The following is an 8063-nucleotide window of genomic DNA, read 5'->3' as shown; positions in this document are numbered from 1 at the left end:
TTACTTCGGCAAAACAGGGCTAATCTTTACAGCACAGCACACATTTTCTCCCTTAATTACAGATAATTGTATAGTGTAATTTATCCTAATGCCCGATGCCTAAAAGTGCATGTTCAGGAATAAAGGGTTCGTTGGGGAGGTGGGAAAACATAAATAGGTGTAATTGCTGTCCCCTGGGGCTAGCTTGCTCGTAGCCTTGGAAACCAAGGAGATTTTCTTGTCAGTGGAAGTCAGTCCGGTAGCCTCTGACTATTCTACGAACACAGATAACAGTGACAATTTGTCTAGTTGCTTAACCAGCCACCGATCGTTCTCTTTTGGATCAGCGGGCAAGGTTAAACACGTGGATTTTGCTGCAACTTTGGTGCACGTGTGACTGATTGTTAAAANACACACACACGCAATAATGCCCATGGAGAGAGATGATCACAGGTAGCTTGGTGGTTGGTGGTGCCAGCTGGTGAAGGCCCTGTGGATATTCCCTGTACTGCTCTGAACTTTTCTGCAGGTCTGCCATTTAAAAAAATAAGTTGGGAAAAATGAAATAAAATAGAGTAAAAAAATTCAGAAGGGATGGGAATTGTGGGCAGTTGGACTAAGAAATCACGTGCTATGGCTGCTGCTAAGTCTGTGACATAAGGAACTGGCCGGTTTTATTTTTAACTGCCAAAGGATAAACTGTAGACATATTTGAAGAACAATTGTCTCTCTCTTATTCAAGAGAAAGAGCTAAACGAGGAAAAGAATGGGGGAGGGAGTGAAGGCATGAATGAGCTAATCAAATGTCCCAGCCAGGTACTGTGATCAGGTACTCCCTCCTACATTATTTATCCAATTCCAACAACAACCTTTAAAAGACAAGAAAATTAAGGCTTGGAGAAGTCACAAGCCTGTCCCTAGTAAAAACCCATCATCTCAGATCAAGGTACCCAGTAAAGAAACTTGATTAAACCAATTAGTCATAAGGAGAGAGGGTCAAAAGCTACCTGAACATAGAGATTTAAAAAATCTTCACCTTGGTTTATCTGTTTTTCAGAGCTTTGTAGCAGGAAGTGTTGGGTCTTTTGGGCTGAAACATCACTAGAGACACCTGGACCTCTCAACTAGGCAGAACCTTGGCCCAGAGGTAGAGTCTGAGAAAGGTAACGTCCCCCTCTGCTTCACACACAGTTCATAGGACACCTACCTGGAGGGACCTTCCCTGTCAGTAGCTCTACCCCTTTGCTTCACAGCAGGAAAGGAGACCCCTGGTGACGTGGCCTTCAGGGGTGAGCCTGTGAGTGGCCAGTGGGTCTGGTCTGGGTGCAGCCCCTGAACCCCTGGCCAGTGCTCCATGGGATTCTAAGCTCCAAGGACAGAAACTAAGGGGCTTTCCCTGGGATTTGAAAATCTCCTAAGCCTCTTATGACGCATGCAGGTGTCTGCCTTCCATGTATTACAGTGTAGGGGCTGGTGTGTGAAAATTAGGATATTTTATTCAGGATGAATGGGTGGGGATATATTCCACTCTCCCCCAGCACTCCACCCGTGCCACCCTGCAGCTGTGGAAGGAAAGGACACTTTGGATAACTTACACGGTGTTTCATGAAGACACGTTGTGATTGCACTCCAGTAGAGATATAAGCAAATTAGCCAATTAAGACAGCTCCGCTAACTACATTCCACATTCAGGCAATTCGCTACTTATTTCCCACATGGACAAAGAAACTAAAAAAGGAACAACATCAACATCTCAGAAAGTAAAAAAATGTCTCTGATGAGTGAATTAAAATGAAAAATCTCTTGATTATTTAAGCATCTGAAAATTTTCTTACTCCAAGGTTGAAAGCCAACAGCCCCTTCCCAAACCAAAGTGTCCATTATTCCTTCAGGAAAATATTGATTCCAGGGCCCACGATGTGTCAGGCATGACAAGAAAAAATCAGGGAAAATAGAACAAGGAAGCTAGTAATCAAATAGTCAAACAGACATAGCAGATCTGAGCCCTCTGTCCGCATCTCCTGGGTCTGGTGTCTCTGGAGATCCAGGTAACAACAGGCGGGAAGCTGATGGGGGCCGTGTGTGCAAAGCAGACTGAGCAGGCTGAGTGGATTTGCTGGCTGTTGAAGCTTCACAAATTTGTGGGTCTGACTGTGTTTTCGGTGTTCCTTTCTGAGGTCACATCATCCTGAGGGGCTCATGTCTTCCCTCCCCCACCCCCATCGTCAGTCCTGGACTGGGAAGGAGTGACTGACCACTAGGCCATAGTGGGGACCAGAAGAGGCGGGGTCTCTGAGTTGGGGTACACAGCCTAGGGAGCTGGAGGGATATGGGGGCCTGGAGACCAGGGAGTGAGGGGTGAATGGGGGAGAGGGTCTGGCCAGTCTCCCTGCTGATTCAGGTGTGGCTCCCTAGGACTTAGGGCACATTGCCATGGACAGCTTGGGGGAGCATGTGGCCAGAGAACCCCACCTCCGCCCATTTCTCTGCCACAGTCAAGTACTGTGAAGTACAGAGTTGAGATCTGTTGCTTGNAGAGCTGGGAGGGCGGGTTGCGGCTCAAGGTGGGTGGAAGTGACTGAAGCTTCACCAAAGGCAAGAGAATGGCCGTGGAGGAAAATGACAGGAGAAACCCTCGTGGGGCCTCAAAGCCTGGCCCCATGGCCAAGAAAATCTCCCACGGAAAGGAGGGGACGAAACGCCCAAAAGAAAAAAAAAAAAGGAAACAGCCAAGGGAGCGTTGAAGATTTTAATTCAAGATGAAATGCGCTCTTGTTTGTGTACAACTAATTTCCCTCCGAAACGGCGGGCTTTGTCTGTCCCTCGAGTGTTTCAATAGCTCTGAGTGTCCCCGGCAGCAATTAAGGTAACAGACGCCTCTTCAGTTGGCTGGGTAACCTGTTCGTGTTAACACGTTGGGGAAGCAAACATGGCTTGGATTGGTTCCTGGGTCCAAGAAGGGAAAAAGCAACAAAGAATGGAAGAAAACACTCCCAAACAGAGACTTGGCTCCCGCAGGGATGATGTCATCTGGAACATGTGAGCAGGGCTATTCCTCCTGAATGAAGGGGCCACAGTCACCCCGCTCTCTCTCATTAGGAGGGCTGTGAAAAGGTGAATGGAGGTTATACCCAGAGGCTGTATGAATGGGATCATATGCCTACAGAGGCCAGGTAGGAGGTGCAGGTGAGGGAAGCAGGTTGAATGTATTTTCTCAACACAACTGAATTTTGTTTGCATAGGAAGTTCATTTGCACAAAGAAATATATGCTCTTATTTTTAAAAAAATATGTGACTCTCTTGATCTATTTTTTGTTCTGTTGCTTTTAGTAGAGATTTGTTTTTACGCTGGCAAAAAAGCCCAGCAATTGGAGAGATATTAAACAGTGATGACTCTTGTTTTCCGTGCTGAGGGACAATAGAGAGTGTTGAGGATTGTGGCAAGTTCAACCTCACGGCCCAGCCCACGAAGGCGGCCGTGACTTGCTCAGGTCAAGAGGTACCTGATGGAGGGGGTACATCCATCCAGTTTATGTCTTTGATTTTTCAGAGGAAGCTGGAAATCTAGATTTTTTTTATGTGAAATCTCTTTTGTTTTTCAGCTTTATTGAGGTACAATTGGCCATTAAAATTGTAAGATATTGAAAGTATACAAGGTGATGATTTAATATACATGTACGTTGTGGAGTCTTCTCATTTTTAATGTTAAAAACCAGCTGTACAAACCAACCAGTTGTGGGCTGGTCACGACATAGTTCCTGGCTGGATTGTAGCCTGTGGTCTGTCACTTACCATCTGGGGTAGACTGTTAATCTGCACACTTTTGTAGCAAAATTTGCTTCTAACTTCGGTGAATGATTTATTTCATCTGTCTAGGGCTCAAATTTTCCACCCACAAAATCAGCTGCTTCTATTTCTGCTATGGGGTTATGTTTAAAGCCTCTAAATGTATCCTTTCCTAAGTTTGGTTTTTGTGGGACAGTGACATCCCAATACAGTCAGTGCAGCACACAGCCGGGGCCTCTGTCCCTTCGTTCCTCACCATTCTTCCCCGTGGTGGCTTCTTACTGCCCTTGGAGCTCTCCCTCTGAGGCCTCAGCTGCAGGAACTCAAAGGCAGAGGGTGGGACCTAAGGGGTACGGGCTGGGAGCTGACAATCTGGGAAGCAGCCTCAGCGAAGGCCAGACGGGAGCTGGAGGGACGCACCCCAGCTGCTCCCCCCAGTACATCCCCTCTGAGGCCTGTTCTACACCGTCCCCCACAGGAGCCAGCAGGACTGAGCTCTGTGTACCACGGTGGTCACCTGCTCAGTGTCCCACCTGGGTCAATGTGATAATCCTTCTCCTTCCTGTCTCCCTTCCTCCTGGGAAACCCTCCAGACCAACTACTGCACTCACACCCATTCTTAGGGTTGGCTTCTGGAAGATTCCAGCCTACAGCCCTGTGTAAAGCATAAAGACCTCGGCTGTGCTGGCATATAGTTAGCCCTCCTGAACTATGTGCAGAACGAGTGAATGAAGCCTTAGCGGTCCACCCCTTAGGATGCCGAGCTGGATATTTAGGACCTTGAAGAGCCCAAATTTTAGACCAAATGATCTGCTTCGGCCATTGCAGANCTTCCAGGCCTTCTTTAGGGTGCCCTAATGGTGAAAAACAAAGCTTAGAGTGTGACCCACGCCCATCTGATGCTCACCCCTCCACCCATAAAATGTGTGCTTTGATATCCAACACGAATCGTTGAAGTCATCCACTGGCTATTAATGTGCTGGGAAATGACCAAAAAGTATCTGCCACAAACCCAAAGACTGTCCATGCCAGGAAGCAGGATGTTAACCCAGGAAGATGGAGCGTGAACCACAGCAGGCTGTCTAGCCCCTGTCCATAGAGGGAGGAGTCTGTGTTTCGCCACCCACCAGCTGGGTGCAGTGATGGCACCCAGACCGCTATTGTGATTGGTCAGTCTGTGCGGAAGCAGGGCCATGCCGGGCAGAGTTGCTCAGGTGTGCCTGTCCAGGTGAGCAGGTGTCATGTAGCCCAGAGAAGGGTGGTAGGGAGGTTTTGTGAGAGGAGCCGACAGGTGAGCTGGGCTGCAATGGGAAAGTGGGGGCGTGAGGGAGGGGATCCCAGGAGGAGAAAGATATGATGAAAAAGTACAGCCAGCAAGGCCAGGGGAACTTGTGTACAGTACATGTAACACACAAGCTATTTGTTAGCTGACTGTTTATGTTCCTGGTAAGGCTCCCAGTTGACAGCAGTAGTTAAGTTTTGGGGGACTCAAAAGTTATATGCAAATTTTTTACTGCATAGGGGGTTGGCACCTATAACCCCCATGTTGTTCAAGGGTCAGTTGTACTACCCTTAATATTATGGACATTTTTCTTTTAAATCAATTACTTGAAAAAAAAGACCCTTTTATTCACCTTCGGCAATAGCATCAGTGAAATGATGGATTCGATGTGCTACATTTTTTTTTCTAATACAGCTCAACTAGTCTTACACTATGAAAATGAACAATGATCATCCCTTAAGGGTCCCCAAATCATCTTTGTGGGGACCCTACCATAGTTTCAGAAACCATATAGTATAACGCAGCAGCTTTTCTATTAGGAGGGCAATGGAGACGGGAAGTTTTCACACTTCTTTTAGCCCCTAANCTGGACTCTGGCTCTGGGGCCCGGCAGCCATGGGCCCCAGGGAGCGTTGACCCTGCCCAGCCTGACTCTGCTGGTCTGTGACATGTGGCTCCTGATAAGGCGGTGTGACCGCGTCCAGCTGAGGATTAAGTGAGGGAATGGACCACAGCACTCAGAACCCAGCCCCCGCACGCGGTAACTGCCATGTGAGTGTCAGCCCACTGTCAGCGAGTCGCCAATCATGGTCACAGATGAATCAGGTCAAGAGGCCGCCCTGGAGTCAGGGCTTTGGGTTTAGGAAGAGAGATTTCTGTAGAAATGCTTTGAGATGTAGCCTGTAATTGGCAGCTTTGCTTCCGGCAGCTCTCGAGCGACAGCCAGAAAAGGTTGATTATCCTGAAACCAGGAGCAGAAAGGGCTGCGGGGAGGAACGGTGGCCTCGCTGCCTGAGATGCGCCCAGTCTGCCGGCTGCCATCAGGTGGCCAGTCGCAGCCGGACCTTCCAAAGCTCTGGGCTCAGGGCCCACTGCTTTTTCTCCTGCTTCTTAACTTAAAACAATAAATTATATCTGAAAGCCTCCATTACTACGGATTCCCTGATGCTGTGCTGTGTGCTCCTCTTTGGAATAAAGCATTGACATTTTCAAGGTTTTTCTCCTCTGAGTACCTTCCATTATCTTGAGTCCGGGAAGAAACACATGCACTCGCTCAACACTGCAAAATATGTCTGTCACTCATTCTTAAATCCCTCCTTCTCTCCCTTTCTGGCTAAGCATCTAAATTTGTGTTTCTTTGTCTCTTTCAGGGGTGGCAGATGCTTACGTGCCTGCAGTCCACAAAACAGGTTTTAAACATAAGGTGATTTTGTTATTATAACTCTCCATTATAATAAAGGCACACTGCCCACCCCCCAAACCTGGGCCGCCGCAGTTCATCATTCGTCCTATAAATGTTACCGGGTGCTGGGGATGCAGTGGTGGTCAGCAGGGCCAGTGTTCCTCTTCTCCTGGAGCTTACATTTGAGTAGGGGTGATGGAGAGTAAATGTGTAAATGAAATTAATGCAGGGTGGTGTCAGACCAGGACGAGTCCTATGAAGAAAAGAAGCAGGGATATGACACATGGGGAGCGATGGCCTTCTGAGGAGAGGCCACTTGATCTGCCCTGTCTGATGAGGCGGCAGCCGAGGGTGGGCATATTTAGGGACGGTCACTCCTGGTGGAAGCATCTGAGGTGGGGCAAATGTGGGGAAGGGAAGGCACAGCAGTAATTGGCAGGGGAGCAGGCATGAGGGGAGCATGGGCACAGGTGGGCTCTGAGAAGAGGCAGGGCCTGACCTGTTGGTCCCCACAAGAGGGGCACCGGGGGGGGGGCGGGGTTAGGCAGAGAGGTGCTGTGGTCTGATTCAGGCATTGAAAGACCCCCTCTCACTGCGCCCATGGCGGGGAGGGGTTGCTCATGAACAGGAGGGGCTTCAGGAAGGCCAGGCCGAGGCTGGGGCCGTGTTCAGGGTCAGCTGATGCTGGGAAGGTGAAATGAGAAGGCATGTTTTCTGCTAACTATAGCGTGCCGCCCATAGGCAGAATGGGCTAGTACCTGCCGTGGGCTCTGTGACACCTGAGGCTGTTGATGGTGATGACAATGAGGGGCATGACCTCAGGGCATCCTTCCAGCCTGTGTTTCTGCAGGGAATGATCTGACCCAGGAGACAGAATTGATCCCAGCATAAAACCACATGGAGCTGATAGGCCAGGAATGAAGGTCACCGGAATGTCATCAGATAGCATCCTGATGATGATGATGGTGGTGATGGTGGTGACAGTGATGGTGGTGATGCTGGTGGTGATGGTGATGGTGATGGTGGTGATGATGGTGATGATGGTGGTGAAGGTGGTAATAATGATGTCTAACCTTGTAAACCCTTGCGTCTTGTGTTGCAGACACTGCTGAGCACTTTACTGATTCTTTCTGCTTTAATCTTGCCAATGATCCTGTGTAACAGGGACTGTCACTATCCTTATTTTTCAGACGAGAAAACTGAGGTACAGAGAGGGTAAATCACTTGCCTAAGGTCACACAGCTAGTAAGTAGTGGACTGGGATTTGAGCCCAGAGAATCTGCCTCCAGAGGCTGTGCTCTCAGAAAGCTAACTGTGATATCCTGATACCTGTACAGATAACCACCAATGAACGGTTTCACTCTGTGACCTTAAGTGACATTTCTCAGCATTCTAACATCTGGCTTCCAGAAAGGCAGAATGGAAATCCGTCACCCAGGTGTTTCCTCTTTTCCAGGCTCCATCCTTCCCTCTGTGACCTTGTACTCTCTGCTCCAGACTCTGACCCATTGCTCCTGCTAAGAACGGACAGCACCTGATTTCCCAAGAGCCTGTGCGGCAGGGCTGGAGAGCCGGCAGGTGGGGTCTGGGTGAGAAGGAGCAGGCTCTGTATCT

The sequence above is a fragment of the Hipposideros armiger genome, unplaced genomic scaffold (genome assembly GCF_001890085.2).
Source record: "Hipposideros armiger isolate ML-2016 unplaced genomic scaffold, ASM189008v1 scaffold_54, whole genome shotgun sequence".
In the NCBI taxonomy this organism is placed as follows: Eukaryota; Metazoa; Chordata; class Mammalia; order Chiroptera; family Hipposideridae; genus Hipposideros; species Hipposideros armiger.
This window is presented reverse-complemented; position numbering follows the sequence as displayed.